This window comes from Heliangelus exortis, chromosome 4 (assembly GCF_036169615.1).
Source record: "Heliangelus exortis chromosome 4, bHelExo1.hap1, whole genome shotgun sequence".
NCBI lineage: Eukaryota > Metazoa > Chordata > Aves > Apodiformes > Trochilidae > Heliangelus > Heliangelus exortis.
The window spans coordinates 15,583,189-15,600,475 of record NC_092425.1 but is presented as its reverse complement, the minus strand read 5'-3'; the positions used below and the strand labels follow the sequence as shown (position 1 = coordinate 15,600,475).

The 17,287-nt window shown below is 33.8% G+C and overlaps 1 protein-coding gene across 4 annotated transcripts in view; it reads left to right on the top strand.

The window, feature by feature from the left end:
- The window catches only part of SPOCK3 (SPARC (osteonectin), cwcv and kazal like domains proteoglycan 3), a 163,998-nt gene that overhangs the window by 66,508 nt on the left and 80,203 nt on the right, over positions 1-17,287 (top strand). The window lies entirely within an intron of this gene.

Below are 17,287 nucleotides of genomic sequence, written 5' to 3'. Positions count from 1 at the left end.
TGCTTCATCTATATGTTTTTTTAATACTTGCAGAGATGGTTGTTCCACCACCTCCCTGGGCAGCCCATTCCAATACTTAATTTCTCTAGCAGTAAAGAAATCTTTCCACAAATCTGGTCTAAACCTCCTCTGGTACAACTTCAGGCCATTTCCTCTAGTCCTATCATTATTCACTTGGGAGAAGATGCAAGCGCCCAAAAGAATGATAATGTCCTCTTCTGTCCATTACTTTGTCATCTTCACTTCTTGTATGAAGCTAGAGAACTCAAAACTGGCTGTCAAAAGTGTGGATAATAGCCTGTTTCCTTCTTTTTGTCTTCTTTTAGGCATCCAGTTTTCTTTGCATTGTGGTTTGACATAAGAAATAAATGTATGATAAAGTTATTCTGGAATCCAAAGGTAGATGTGTTTTATTTTTACCTTTTTTTGGAAGAACAATTCCACATGACCTATTTATGTCAGTCTTAGAGTAGCAAAATATTAGTGTGCTTTTGTGGCTTTATCTGGGGTAGAAAGTGAATAGGTAGGACCTGAACCATACACATAGCTGAGTTGTGGCATTGTTTTTTGCTGAGGAGGTGGAGTCAAGTTGCATTTTTGACTTGGGATTGTTAATTTTTTTGCATTTCATTGTGGGTAACAAAGCACATCTGTTTCTTTTCAAATAAGCAAGATAGTATATGGTGTAAAGAAAAGTCTAATCTATTTTTGCTCTGCAGCTGCAGTTAACTAACAAAAAAGTCCTACATTATTTGTAGAACTGAACTGTTTATATCAAACAATTTCAGTGCAGAGTCAGACGTTTTGTTTAATACAATATTCTCTAAGGTGCAAGAATTATCAGATAAAACTAGTGTAATTTCAACTGCAAGTCAAGTGTCAAGGGAATATGTCTGTAAGTTGAGAAAAGACAGCACAATTATGTGAAATTTCTGGTAGGTATTACATGCTTTATTCAAAACAGTTTGAAAAATTACATCACTTGAATTAAGTGTACATTCAACAGGTTAGGACTAAAATCTTTTTTAGGCTACATTAAGCTTCGTACAGTAGTTGAATTGATAAACATACTGATTTCTGTCTTCATACCGGTTTTATTCCTCACACATTCCCTGGTTCTCTTTTAGAAAGGTAATATTTACTCTCATCTGAGTATAATACAATCTCATAATGGAAAACTTAGGCATAGCAGCAGGCTGGAGATTGTAATAAGTACTACAAGTCTTACAAGCAATTCTATGCCTAGCTGAGCCAGGACTGGGATATCCCAAGCATAGTTCTTCCCATTCCCCCAGATTACCAAATTCAAAGAGAACTCAAATGCTTTGTGCTTTCTTGCTAAAGAGCTTTTTTCCAGGCAGTCAATGACCTTTCCATAGTATGGTGGGAATAGCATATTCCCAAGCAGTCATATCTGCTGGTCTCCTTATTTACCAGTATTAATTTCTTTAGCCTAAGGTTTTATTCCTTCAGTGATATCTGCAATTTCCATATTTATTGTCAGCAGAGCCATCTGTTTTTCCAAGTTCCCAAAGGACTAGTTCACTCATTTATAAGTTTTGGTGAAAACTAGATGAGAAAGGCTGTATTATCAGCTGTCAGGTTATATTATCTACCTGTATTAATTTCTAATATATCAGTTGTGTGTATTCAATCTATTGGGAATAAATCTTTACAAAATTTAATTCCAGTAGTTTTCCCTTTCCACTTCATCAGCATGCATCTGCATGTGGTGTTCTTTGAAAATTGGGTAATTTGAATAATTTGGGGTGTTTTTTTTTGAAAAAAAGGCAGTTGTGACTGTCTTTTGGAAAAAATAGTTGAGACCTTTTCTAGTGCATTACTGGAACGTCTTCATAAAAAATTTGACCATACGATTTCATTTTGACGTATTTGTTGTATAGATTCATAGATGTTCCACAGATTGTTTCCAAGACTCTTGTAGAGGAAAAGTAGTTTTAAGCATGTAAACTGATACAGTGGCAAAGACTGTCCTCAAGAGACATGGGCACCTTTGGGCTGTCCTAGGGAAAGAAGCATGAAATACAGTTGTAACTGAGTAGATGGTTCTGTAGTGCAATCAGGTTGAAATTCTTTGATTTACAGTTAAATTGTCTGTTATTAGAAGAAGCATTTCCAAGCAGCTCTATTACCTTTTTCATAACTTTCTGTATATAAGTTCTGTCACTAATTAAGGTAATAGCATAGAGGTGGCTAATCAGTGAAGGCTGATAATTGTATCAAATGGACTAATCGCATTAGTAATTTATTTTGGTTTTTTTGTTAGGAATTGACTTGCATAAGAAAACCACTTAGGATGGGCATTCTGTTATTCAGCCATTGTTGACATTAGCATTCATGTTGGTACAGTACAATTTCCAAACTATTGCAGCCCTGTATGGTTTACTGAGGGTACTTCAGCACCACGCAATGAAGCGTGTGATGGGTGGATATCTCAGCCATCTGCAAGGCTGTTAGTGACGTGATGCCACATGGTCCCAATTAAAGTTACAGCTCTCTTTACTGATGTGATGATTCTTCCTGTGCTTTCAGAAGTATTAAAAGCTATATTAGCTCAGGGATCTCAGCAGTGTGCTTCAGCTACATTTTGCTTGCCTTTGTGTTGTTAAAAAATCAGCTACTGCATCTCACTGTCCTTTTCATGGTGCTCTAGGTCAGGAAGGTCTATGGTTTTGCTCTTTCTTCAGTTTCCATGACAATAAAGATCATGGTTTCCCCACAGTCTTGAGATACTGCACAGAAGGCACATTTTCTTTTCTGGGAGACTGCCAAGATGGCGAGTCCTCTTCTCACACACTTCTGCAGCATCCTGATGCAAGAGCTTCCTTTATGTACTGCTCTGGAAAGACTAAACAGTATTAGACAAAAGGGTGAAATAGGTGTTGTAGATTATTTGGTTTGAGAGTAATTTGGAGTACCAGAGCTTTGGAAAGTATGGGGCATGGTTACAGGTGCTAGATTTTTGTTGGTAGCAGGTGTATGTGCATCTCTATTGACTATAAATGTTTTGGAAGCTGTGTTCTGTGTACTATGCTCTGAGCTGTGTGCTGTGAAAAAAAGAGGAAGTACTTCTAAGAAGGTAAAGCATGCAATATATATTAATGCTACTTATCCAAGGACTTCTATATGGATTGCTGTAGGAAGTGAGAAGCTGCTTTTACTAGAATGCGTGATAAACAAATAATTGAAAATCTGACATTAAGTAGAATTTTTCATTGATTCTGTGAAACTCTGCAAATTGACATTAACTTTTCCTTTTGTCTAAACGATGTTTTACCATCACTTTGTGCTTTCTAGTTCATTATTGGATAAAAACCCTGTGAAGTGTCCATACATGGAATAATGAAATGCTTTGGAGTTTATCTCATTCAATTAGAAACACAATTTGTGTGTTTTATTTTACGTACTAGGTATTAAAAATCTCTAGGGAATTTGTTAGAAATAAGGGATCATTGCTTTTATAGCAAATCTGTTTATTTATGATTTTTTTTCTTTCGCTTTGCATGCTACACCTTACAGTCGTGTTGTAGCCTTATTTTTATACTGTCTGTTTTTTTGGTTTTTTTCTTCTGTGTAGTAGCAGCATATACTTAAGTCATTATAATAATGTAGGGAAGGTGTTCGTAAAGGCATAGAATTACTTTGTCGTAGAGATATAGAACTTTTTGTATCCTCTTTACAGGTAGTTCTTTACAGGTAGTTCTTTACGGGTAGCTGATTAGCAATAAATACTAACTAATCGATAGATTATGATGATAGAAGCAATTTTATAAAAATTACACCATTTTTTTAAAGGTTAAGGTAGAAGAGGTCACTTAATAATGGTAAAAACATTTCAGTTGCAGATTGTGGTTTACCCAGAAAAATAACAAGGATTCACTAATTATGGGTAGAGAGTAACAGCAAGCAAGCATTTAACCAAGTTTAAAAAAAAAAATTTTTTTTTCTTTTGTATTAGAGCTCCACAAGATCGGTTCTTCCATAAAATGTGAAGCTGTGTAGGAGATAAGCAGTATCTTAAGCAGAGGGCCTAATGATACAGTATTGTCCGTTCTAAGAATTAAGGAAGGAGTGGTGTGTACTAATATTTTCTTTTTGTTTGTTAAGAGTTCTATGAAATGAAGTTAGGTTTAGTGAGAATTGTTCCCTGCTCCAAACCTTGTGTGGAGTAGGACCTGAATTTAGGAATTAACAACAAATTTTCTAACACTTCTGCTTCAGGGTGCAGTCTTCAAGTTACCACAATTTCAGTATTAAAGCACTTTAGGAAGATCAGTTCTTCCCTGGGTGTATTCAGCTTAGTATTACAAGATGAGGAAAATACTCCATCTCAGCTTTAAAGTGATGTATGTTGGGCCCTGAATCATGAGATGTATTAAGCTTTTCCTGTTATGGATGATATGACAGAATCCCAGATTTACTCTCAAGTTCTGCGGAACCATAACACTAATTCCATTGGGAAGCAAACTGCAACTTTGTCTGTTCCATGCTGTGGTACTGCAAGGTTGAGGTTATGTCCCCATACATAAAAAGTGATCAAGTCTCAGTACATGAGAGACCCATTCTATAAGAAAAATGCTCGTATTGTACATACACGTATGTACACACTTATAAAAAAGTATGTAAACATTTATATGTATTTTTTCTGTTATATTTTATCTATACAAGTATTCCAGATTTCCAAAACATACTTTGAAATTTGAATTATTTCACGATCACTCTCATTTTTACTTTAGACTTGCTACCACTAGGTTTTTGACTTAAAAAAAGAACAAAACAAACCAAAACCAAACCAAAACAACTGAAACCAAAACCCAAAAAACTCTAATTTCAAATCTGTTGTTGTATAAAGTAGTCTGCACTGTTTAGAAGGAGAGAATATTAAAACTGATATGGAAGATGCTCTGTTTAGAATCAAACAGAGCCTTGCTGTCATTTGATTAGAAAAAAGGAAAAGCAGCAGAATAGAAGCCTTGTAGCTTTTCTGTATCTTTAGGTGCTGCAGCATTTTGTTATGATTTAAAAAAAACCTGAAGCAAAATAAAGGATTTGCTTTGGGCATAATGTGTGAAGGTTGTGAACACTACTATTTAGAATGTCACCATTTGACATTATAATGCTGCTGCAGAAGGCCAGCTGGTGCAGCTAAGTCCCTGATTGGAAATTCTAGTCTGATTCATTACTGTGATTTGTACTCATACACAGAAACACTTAATCATTCTTGTGCTCCAAACTATTGAATCTACGGAAGGCTTTCTGCTTCTTTGCATAATTTGTGCTGCCAGTCTGCCATCTTGGCAGTGTTTCAAGCTTCTTGCATTATCTGTGTTTGTTTGCACAGGAAGTGATGCTGCACGTAGGCTGAATTTACAATAATTCTTTTGTAACAGGCTAATGAGCAACACTACTTCATTCACAATACTAACATCACATAGCTTTGATTAGGCCAGTTTTTGTGTAACTGCACTATTGTGATCATGCTTATACTCTACAAGTACTGAAAAGGAAATTTCCTTAGCCCTATCTTGATTGAACATTTTGAGAAAATTATGAATTCTGTGTGATTAAAAAAGAGGTGAAAATGTGACTATTTTGGAGATTTTTCTATGCTATCCAATTTAGTTTATTAAAGAAAAAAAGTGAAGCTCCTTTTGTACAAGCTGCTTCATTGCACTGGGAAGAAAAAAAGATAGCTAACAGTATGCATAGGTTTTGCCTATGTTGTAAGGGACTATTTTTTCCTTGGTGTTCATGTGTTTCTTCCATTCATTTTAGTGGGAATTACATATACACAGCTATGTATATATATACACAGAGGAAAACAAGTTTCTTTAGAGAAAATTATTTTCTCTATATAAGTAACTTCTGCTAACTCTAATGAAAGCTACATATGTAGATTGAAAGAATGTACATTGCAGTACCCAATGTTGTCAATATAATTCTTACAATTTATTAAGATCCTTACTCAGCCATGCAATATTCATACTTTCTGCATCCAAACCTTGAACCTCAAAAATTGCTGTCCTTAAGAAAAAAAAAATACTCCCCCCCAAACCTGTGTCTGTAGAAATCTAAAAAAGAATTATTTTTTTGTTTGTTTTCTTGGTTGTGTAATATTTATTTACCAGAACAGGTATTTTCCATTCTACTTTTCCTGTTCCAGATCATGTTACACCTATTCTTAAAGAAAACATGGAGTCCTTCTCAAGATTAATGTAGATGGACTTCAGTTAATTTTGTAAATTCTAGGCTTCCTCATGTAACCTAATTACAATCAGAACCAGATCCATGAAAATTTTAAAACCTGCAGAAGAACCCCTCAACATACAAGTATCCTGAAGGTTTACTCTGTTCCATCACCCCAGTCTTAGATTATTTCAGTAACACTGAAAGACAAAAAACCAACCTCACTCTTAGCATGTCTTAACTGATAAGTGTCACACCATAATGCATTTGATTTTTTCCACCAGTGCTGACAAGTCAAGCTTCTTTTAATGACATTGGAGATTGGGCTGAACTTTGAGAGTTATATTTTTTTTGAGAGAATTAACAAATATAAAAGATAAATCCTAAGAGGAGGCTGAAACAGTCTTTCCTCTTGGTGTTTAGTACTGATATGTTTGTACCTTTTCATTTTCTCACTGACTACTCTGTCAGAAAAATATATAACACTCAACACTTAGAATTCTGTTTCTTTTTATTAAAAGATGAATTTTACCACAGTTTCAGTAAGCCTATCTTAGACTCTTCCCTGGTCCATGACTTGAAAATAAAGCAGGTCTAAGATCATGCTGCTGTCAGTAGGTAATCCCAAATATTACCTGCTCTGAGTATTCAATCTTGTTTTTAAGCTTAAACTAAAACTATGATTAGTGTTTTAGTGTGTAATATATGGTAAAAGCACATCAATAATAATAAAAAAAATTGTTAGTTAGCATTTTAATCTTTGCTCTATGTGGGCATAAAAACCCCACAGAATTATGTGTTAATAACAATTCCATAAAAATTTCTAGGAAAAGGCTTATATGAATATTGATTGATTTTTATTGATTTTTGAATATGCAGTTTATGTGTAGTGTACATAAAACACTGAGAAAGGAAATCTCCAGTGATATAGAAGAACCTGTATGAATTTTATCATTTTTCTTAAATACAAAGCTGGATCTTGCCACTTTATTGTGTAGTCTGGAGTCCGGTAGAACAGAGGAAGCATTCTAAAACATATGCCTTAGATAATAACATAATTGGACAAAAAATCCAAAGTTGTCTTGATAAGAAAAAAAAAATCATACTTTTTATGTACTGTCAAATTCAGTTCAACTGATTGACACAACAGATATGTGATGAGAGTATTAAAAAGAGAAACTAGAAATTCAGATTTTGATTACTGTGATGCTTATAAATGGACTTCTCTGTCTTCATTTTCAAGCATACACTGACTGATCCCATGTGAGGGAAGAAAGAGCTGGGACTTGCACTTGTAAGACTATGAGAATGACCATGTGACTGTCAAGCTGCAGGGTTCTGGATGTGAAGAGTGGAAATGTGGAATATTTTTGTGGCAGCCAGTGTTTTGAGGCAATAGGAAAATCAACTATTTTTTAAAAACTGTTCAGTAATTTTTCTTAGCACAGAAGAGTAAATCTTGTAGAATTTGCCATTCTATTAGTGATATTAATCAAGATACCACCACTATTTGTCTTCTTTCAGCTGAAGAAGTGATTATTAGTTACTGTATTATGTTTCATTTATTTTCATTTATTTCTTTAATTTATTTTTATGCTTCACCTATTTTTCCTTGCTCAGTTATTTTTTATGAATCACAGGCATTAAGATACTTTCTGGTGAGAACTGTATCTGTAATTGGACTATCATCCAAGTAACAAAAAGCATCAAACAGGCTATGAATTATAACTTTGATTTCTCTCTCAGTAATAGATACATAATAATTAAAAGATTAAACCAATACCCAACCCTGCACTTTTGCAAATACAAAAAATGTTGATACTTATGACCCACATTTAAATAACACTGATTAGATCTGCTTATTGCACTTTGCTTATTATAAGGAACTTTTTTAGATTCCTGTTCAACAAACTGTAAAAATATAAGACTTGACATAATCTTCTGGTTATTATAGCTAGTACATCAAATCATTTTAATTGACTAAAGAGAAGTGGTATCTTCCTTTTAAAAAAATAAATGAATTCTGCTTTATTAATCAATGTGTAAAAAGGGAATGGTTTTCACTTCTCTGTTACCTGTATGAGAAAACATGTTGAACAATTTCTTTGCTTGTTTTGAACACAAATTGATTTTTTTACCAATTATTTTCCAACAACACAAATAGATAGTATATTTATATTCAAAGAGGTAAAATCTGCAAGGCTCACCAAAAAAAGTGATGCAATGTTCTGTCTTTGCAAAATAGAAAACTATGGGTTTGAGAGCTGTTTAATAATTTTAGGTTTATAAAATGAAAACATCTTCGAGAAAAGGTGATGACTCAGGACAAATAGTTTTAAAATTCCATTATGACAAGGTCAAACAATTAGATGAGCTTAGAAAGCATTTATGAAAGATATTCGCATATCTTGGCAAGTGATAAAAAGGTGAAGTAAAAGTTTGTAAGTTAACACACACTATTAAAAATCTTTATAAAATAGTAAATTATTTCTTTGACAAAGTGAAATTTGTGTATGTGTAAATCTGAGTTTAATTTTTTATTATTGTTTGCACACTGTGTCATCTAAAATATGTATAAACTTATTTATGGCCTAGATTCTGGGATCAGCTAAAATAGAGTTTCCATTGCTGGAACTTTTCAAGCCTGCTCATCTATATTATTATCAGATTCTGCAGTGCTTGTGAAAGATTACCCAGTGATTATCAATAAGAGATACTAAAGCCATTGTTTTAGAAATAGCACTTAAATAACTGTGCAAGTTAGGAGATCAAAGGTTCTCACTGTCCAGATGCGTAAAAAATTTTTTTTCCCACCTAATTTTATTTTCTTTACCTTTATAAGCCTGCATAATATTTCCTCCAAAATGTTGCATCAGAGGAAAAAAAACAGTCCTCAAGTGTCATTTTGTTTGCATACTGATTATATATAGAGCTTTGAAAAATTCTAGTACTATGTCAATACTATCATTTGAATCATTAGTAATTCTTTCAATGTCAAGCTTTACTGTACTGTTTTAGGATGTATTTTGTCAGAAGTTCTTATTTGCTGTGATAATTTCTCTGCATTAAACCCAGTAGATTGTTCTTGTGATCATAATTATCATGAAGCTAGGTGTCAAACCAGATCATTCTGTTGGTTTGAGTTTTGTCTGCACAGAAATACTTACAGTAGTTGTGTGCATTGTTGTATAGGTTACCGGAAAGAACAAAAAAATTACCTAAAAAATTACCTGTGGACATTTCAGAGTCATTATAAGCCTATGATTCTCTACTGGCTTGTATTTCTACAGTTTGATTGTATTTGTCAATGCCATGGGCCTTGATTGGGGAATTTGGCCCTTGTTTGTATATGTAATCTATAGGAGGATGAATGGATGGGTGCATTGGGTCTTGGCAGGTTTCTGTGTGTCTTGCTCTTTCTTTATAGATTCATAGACCTTTCTTTAGTGACTGTGGAGCCTGGAGTAAAAGTGAAGGACAAGACAGCGTAGGACATGCTGGCACAAATTAACTGGTGGTATTTTTCATGTTGGGCAGATGGAAAATTTTGGCCATAGAAGAAACAGGATTCTGACAGTGATGCTTTCTTTTGAAGAGAGAAACTTGATCTTGATTCTACTTATTGGAAACAAAAATAATATATGAATAGTGGTAATTTTTCCTGGTCTTCTGTGTTTCAGTGAGCACTTCTTTATGTTATTGATATTATGGAGTGTTTGATTTGAGGTGTGATGAAGATAATAAAAAGTGTAATATAATGTTCTTTTTGAAAGAAATCTTTTTCTTCTTCAAAAAACATGATTAAACAAGGAGGAGAAGGAAAAAACTGAAGCAGAAATTAACGCAACCCTCCCTGTATATCTATGTTACTGTTTTGGTTCAACTGGGAGTGTGCTACTGTGTGAAAATCTCATCATCTCACCTTGCATTGGTTGTATTAATGGGGTGGCCCTCAGGGTGTGTAAAATGGATCTCAGTTTCTAATGAAAAAACATGAGTGGTATGCTCAAGGATACCACTTCATGTGTGCCAGTGTGCCAGACTAGAATGAGTTCAAAGTTACGAACCTAAACAGGAAAACAACCTGTTTTCCACCTCTCCCACTAAAGCATGGTCATCAGGTTCTGAACACCAGGTGTTTCACTGTACATGTAATTCTGTGGTATCTATCTGCTTATACCAGTGTTTCTGTATACACTGGTTGTGTTCACTGGCAGAGTTCTGTGTTATTTTGTGATCCAAAGTCTCCCTACTACTGCTGAATCAGCCCTTGAGACCTTTCTAATCTTCAGGAATTGTTCTCTTGTTGCTATGGAAACGTGCCATCCTGTAGTTGTCATGTGTGAAGCGTAATGCAACAGATTAAAACTACCATCACTGGAAGTCAGTAGTTTTCTTCTTGAATTCAACAGGATCTGGATTTTATCTACAGTCTTTAAATGCTATCCTAAACACAACTTATAAATGAAAAGTATTACATCTTAACTTTGCTTGGTGACACTTCTCTGACCACTGTACTGTAGAAGTTATAAAAACTGAGGTTTGTATTTGATGTTATCAGCTTTGAAAGATGTAGGAAATTGGCTTGTCTCCTAGGATATTTTTTATCTCCTTATATTGCATATATCTATTAAGTAATGATATTTGCAAAGTAATGACTGATGATAACCTGATTTCTCAGTGTAACCTCTACATGGTGCAGTGATTTGGATGTCTTTTACTTTTATATGATTCCAAATGGGTGCCTGCACAGAGAAATGAGATCTTTCTCTGCAAAAAAACTAAGACTGTAAAAAACTGGGTTTTCCTATTACTTTTATGACAGACATTACAGATGTAGCAGAACTGCCAACATTAAAAGCACTGAAAAAGATAATAATATGCTAGAGATCAACCATTACATAGTTTAACTGTCTTCTAGTGGTGGTGTTGTTTTTATGCATTATAGAAAAAAAAATCTGTAATTTATGCTGGAGGCTGAAATAACTATGCTGAAGAGCCAGATCAGACTTCCTGTGATAGGTGAGTCACTCTGCCATGTACAAATGCCTGCTTCATCCAAGTTTTATTTCCAATGTGTTCTTTACTTCTGAACCTGTACTTAATACTCTTTCCTCTCTGGACCACTTTTTTCAAGCAATTTTTACACTGCACTGTGGCTCTATAAGCATTCTAACTAAAAGCACATGTTATGATCTGAGCTATTATTTTATATTTTGATTGCAGGAAAAAATCAGCCACTACTCATAGACATCACACAAATTTACATAAACAACAGGCTTTATAATTTAAGCAAATTATGAAGATTTATTTCAGGGAAGGGAGACAATAACACCACCTTTAAAAGAAAGAACAAGTTTGCAAGAGGAGAGATTTTAGCATATTTTATAAAAAAATATATAATATATATGTGTGTGTGTGTATTATATATACGTATTTCATATATTATATAATGTAATAATATACACAGTAATACATATAATAACATATATATATAATACATATAACACATAATATATATAAAATATAATATATTATTTTGTATATATGTATATATTAAGGGGGCAGGGGGGTGGCGGTGGCGTTGGACCCGCCATTCCTGCTTTGCCCCTGCTGGTGCTGTCCCATAGCTGAAGCCAAAGTGCTGAGAGAAGGGGAGAGAGAGACAGCATCTTCTCCTTTTCTGTTTGAGTTTTTATACAGCAAAAAAGGCTCTGTCTTTTCAGAAATCACTGGCACACACTGGCAAAGATTTGCCATCCTCAGAACTTGTCTTTAAATTATTGGAATCCTTCAGTCCTTGTTACTTTGCTGAATTTATTACCTTTGTCTTGACAGCATACCAGGAGACCTTCTGATTAGCATTCTTATCTTTAGGTGCCTGCTAGGCATGATACAAAACAAGCTCGCTAAGGCTGGGGTAAGAGTCTGTTGATTGAGAATATGTTTGATATATTTTTAAAAGAGTAGAAAAAATACTGATAGACATACATATTTCATATTTTCCAAGTGTTTACAGCACAAAATTCTTTATCATGAAATAGACACAGTGTGTAGCTAGGACTAATATACTGTCAGACTAAATGTGAAGATGCTCACCACCTCTTGCCAGATACCCAATGAGTCCTTGTTAGCCAGTAGTTCAGTCAAGTTGATTTCCTTTGCTTCTTCAAATGGGCTGAGATGGTGGCGGTTTATGCTCAACTCTTACCGATAGTGAGTGAATCTAAAGTTGACAGCTTCTGTGGCTCAAGGGCTTTTAAGTGAGATTTATAGAATATGCAGGACTAACAGGCAAAAAGTTCATGGAAGTCATATGGAAAATTACTTACATATGTGGCTTTCTTGTTAAAATAAACACAATGCCCTCTACCCTCACCTGATTATGTAAGTAGTTCAGTATATATTCTGAAGCAATAAAAATAAAGATGAAGGTTGTCTCCAACATCACTACATGAGAATATGGTTTTGATCTTATGCAGATTTCAAGGAACTAAAAATGTCTGGTCTTGAAGTACTGTAGCATCTATAATACTGATATCCTATGGGAAGATGCAGTCTTGTTTTTATCTTCAGCAATACTTCATACCAGCTGGTACATCCAACCAAAAAAAGAATTGTTCAGTGTGTTCAAAACAAGAAATGTTCAAAATGGTAAATAATAATAATTTGAATACAGTATCATTAAGTATTGTTTGTGCTCATGTTAAATAGTACAGATATTAACAGTCAACTTATATCTCTGTCTTTAAAAAAGTTTGAGTGCAGTGATTTCTGTGACAAATATGAAGACTGTGACATGCATTAATGCTTTCCACATTTCCAGTGTTTGCTGAGCCAAATCTGTTTCAGATGTGCGTATTATATGGCCATTTTCCTAGTCAAATACGTAGGAAATGCATGGAACTGCGTCAGATCATTTCACAGGAATGCTCTAGGCACATCCAGTATTATTTGTGGACTGACTTCAGTGGAAATTTATTATATTTCTGACTTTAGAATGTAAATAAGTGCCTGTGTCATATAATCTGTTTGATAGTAATGGATAGATCATGGTCTCTAAAACTGGGATTAAAGACTGCTATCTCTGTAGTCTGGGATATATGATGGAAACAGAAGTGAAAGACAGGAGGAGTGGGAAGAATGTGGTCATTTTTTCCATCTAGATTTTACTAATTTTCCTGGGGTATTTAGGAATATTGTCAGCTGGGAAGGAAGGAAACTCATATTTATGGAGGGAAGAGAGAAGGATTCTGGTGCAATTACTTGCTCTCTCTTCTAGAATGACTCTTCCTAATCCTTCAGCAAATTTATAGCTTGTCATTGTCTCTAGGCAATATTCAAACATCATTTTTACTCTCTTTGATATTTAACTAAAGAGCTTTTAATCAGAAATTTTTAAGGAATAGCTACATCTGGGAGGCAGAACTCAGATGTCAAGCTTCAAAGATCCACTGTCTCTTACAGTTTTAAAAGAATATTTGGAACCTCGTTTACATAGGTCAGCTTTTCCTTCATATTTCAATAGAATGGAATCATAGAATCGAATGGGTTTGAAGGGACCTCTGGGATCATCAAGTTCTCTTATGATTGGTTAGCTTTTTTAACACCACATACACGTAATTGACTACTCTCTGGAAATTTGGAGCCTTGGTAAAAAGCACTTTGGTAAAAAAATTTCCAATATTTTAAAATTTTTTTTCTTTCTTGTTTGTTTAAATTCTAAGTCTGTAAATCAGGATTTATTTCCTTTATTTGCCCATTATCTTCCAGTTACCTACCTTAAGTCTTTTTTTCCCCCCCTTTATTTAAATAATTTGGAATTCTTTGTATTTTTTGTAGCTGTATGTCTTCTAAAAATAACTGACTGTATAATAATTCTGATCAGAAAACTGATAACATGTGATGGTTTTCACTCAACCATTTAAAATAGTTTTCCTTCTATGGAAGTTATATTTTAATACTATTAGAAAAATGTGCTATTCAGTGTCTAGCTATGTAAATTACGTGTGTAGCAATTTGAGAGGTTCTAAGAAAAACCCCAGTCTACTTTATGCTGATAACCTTTCCTTAAAAAAACAGAAAATCATACAGTATTTATATATCTAATAGGCACTTCCTTATATTGTAACATCTCAAGTCTTCACCACCTCTCTCCCTATGTAATTTACATAGCAATTTCTAAGAAATTACTCCTTGAAATGCCTGTGTAACATGGCAGCCTAATGGAAAGGTTGGCATGAGCACTTCATTCAGCTGTTTGTAATTAGGTCCTTTTCACCTCAAGAAACTCTGGATAAATTAAATAATGAGAAAACTCATTTCTGTGTTGCTGTGCATTCTTTCCTTTTCAGTCTCACCAAATACTGTACTAGCTTCAGGTTTTTTGTGGTTTTTTTTTGTTGTTGTTGTTTTCGTTGTTGTTGTTGTTTGTACGTTTTTGTTTTTTCTGTTTTTTTGTTTGGGTTTTTTGTTTTGGGTTTTTTGTAGGTTTTTTTGATAGCTAAAGCTGTTATGTTTAGATATGCTTATTAGGTAGATATGTTTATTATACTGGTTTCTTTGAATGGCAAATAGTAGGCAAAATTGCACTGAAAATAATAGAACTATATAACAATAAAACAAGAAACTATCTTAAAGTCTAAATTACCTTTTTAATAATACATGTAGGTAGGAAGCAGCAAGAAATTGTATATTTAAGATATCTAGTTGTTTTCTTATTTTGGTGCAAATGACTAAACAGCATTTTCCTTTTTACACACAGGAAGAAATATTATTCTAAATTCTGAAATAATAGAGTATGTATGCTTAGTGATCCTAACAAAAAATGATAGATTACAAATACTTTTCTAATCTAATGTCTTTGGTATAGATGGTGGGGAAAAACGATAACTGAATTTATAGAATCTCACATGCACCTGCTAAACATAATAATGGCCCATTCATAATCCAAATGTTGCCAACAGTGTATTATATTTTGATTCCTACATTCACTTTATTAGCCTTTGCTTTATTTGTCTCAGATTTATTCTATTTTCTATTACTAGTTTCTTAAAATTTATTATTCTTGCATTTTTTAGGAGTAGTGCAGAATACTGAACAAATTGGAATAATATTCACTCACACACACACATACACAGACTGGCAATAATATCTTGTTTCTTTGGACATTTGAAAGAAACATCTCAAAAATGTATTGGCGCTTAGAGTTTTCTTCCAGGGTGGTCCTACATGAAAAGGGAACTTAGAGGGATATTCAGTCAACTCTACTAAGAGCAGATTAGATTTTGCGATACAAGTGGGGTTTTTTCTAATTATATTAATCTAGCACAGACTGATCATTTCCCTGAAAGGCCGTGGAAAATCCTGATCGGGCAGTCTCCAATAATTCTAGTAATTTTTAAATATCTAAAAAAAATCAAATGTAGTTATCAGAGTTAGAAGAGTTCTTTGAAAGATCAGGTTTTAAGTAATTCAGATTATTTTCTGTCAGACTGTGTTTGAAGATTCTCAAACCTAGCTATAAAGTACCTTTTTTTTTCAAGTGAATTGGACACTCATGCTTTTTATTAGATACCATTAAGCGTAAGCCATATTACCAAAGACTTGCTTGCAGCTGAATTTTGAGTGGGTTACATTAAACATTCTCAAAGTATTTGTAGGCATGATCACTGTGTATACAGGAAGGTAAGTTTATGTATGCAAACAGGTACACAGGCGAGAGTAATTGGGCATATTGGCTAATTATGTTTCTAGGCGTGCAGTTGCATACACAGTCTGAAAGCATATTCACAATTTGGCCTATGCAAATTAATGCAATCACAAGCGTTGTGGGTAAATTAACCCCCTAAATTTAATTTTAACTCTTTAGGTGTCAACAGTGTCAGATAACGCAGTGATTGTGTATTAATAGTTAGTGAGTAAATGGATCCCAGAGCCGTTTTGAGGAAATTTACCAGTATAAAATTTGTTAGTGGAAGAAGTGAACTTTTAGGTGACACCATATCTATTGTAGCAAAATACTAAAAAGCTCAAGAACATTTATAGCAATTGCAAAAAATGGAAGAATTCTGGTAACTTGCAGTAATCTTTCTTCTTGCATAAACAATAATAAATATAAAGAAGAAAAAAAAAAGTAACTTCTTATAGTGAAGTAACTGAATTCTTTTTTTACTATTTGTTTTCCTCTCTATTTTAAAATGTAAAAAAGTTTTGCTTTATCTGCACTATCTCAAATAAATAATAACAAAGTATTTATATTGTAGCTTATGCAGCCCCCGTATCTTAGTTCATGTCATGGACATACACTGATGGTATTAACTTAAAATTATGTCATTGCAGTAATTTCTCAGATGTTTCCATGTCATTAGTATGTATATATACTCATTGCCTACCTGTTAAAAAAATAAACACAGTACCTAGTAACAATAGTAACAAAGTAATAATAAATAGGAACACATCAGATGCAATAACGTAATGGGGAAAGGAAATGTTTAAGTACATAACTAAAAGGCATTTATTTTATGAAATGCATGTGTCTACCATAACTAGTATTAAAAGTGTTTTAAATTGACTTTTCATATTTGCCTGTCATCTCTGTGACTGACAATCAAAAGATAGCTGCTCAGCAGCTGTGATAGTACAGAATCTTTCTGCATCACTGTACTAAAGCTTCTGAATCAGATATCTCTGTGTTGATACCTTAGAAGCATCATTATTTATAATTTATTTGTGACTATACCTTCTGTTCCAACTTTGGAAAAAATACAGATATTTCTGTTTTATAGAAATTCATGGTTGCATAGAAATCAAGATTTTGAGAGAGTGATCTGCTGAAGGTGTTTAACAAGAAATTTGACTCTTCCCACTAAACATACCCTGGGACAGCCTGTGTGTCAAAGCTTAGCAAAGCCCAGGTCTTGAACATTTGCAATTGATTTATGCATAATTTTGAAGTTGCTTTATCTCAGATAAACAGAAATTGCATCAGATTGATAGTTGGGATTCTGGTCCTGTCAGTAACCTCAGGCTACTGAGGCACTTCTGGAAAATTATGAGCTATAAAAGTGACAAAAAGTAA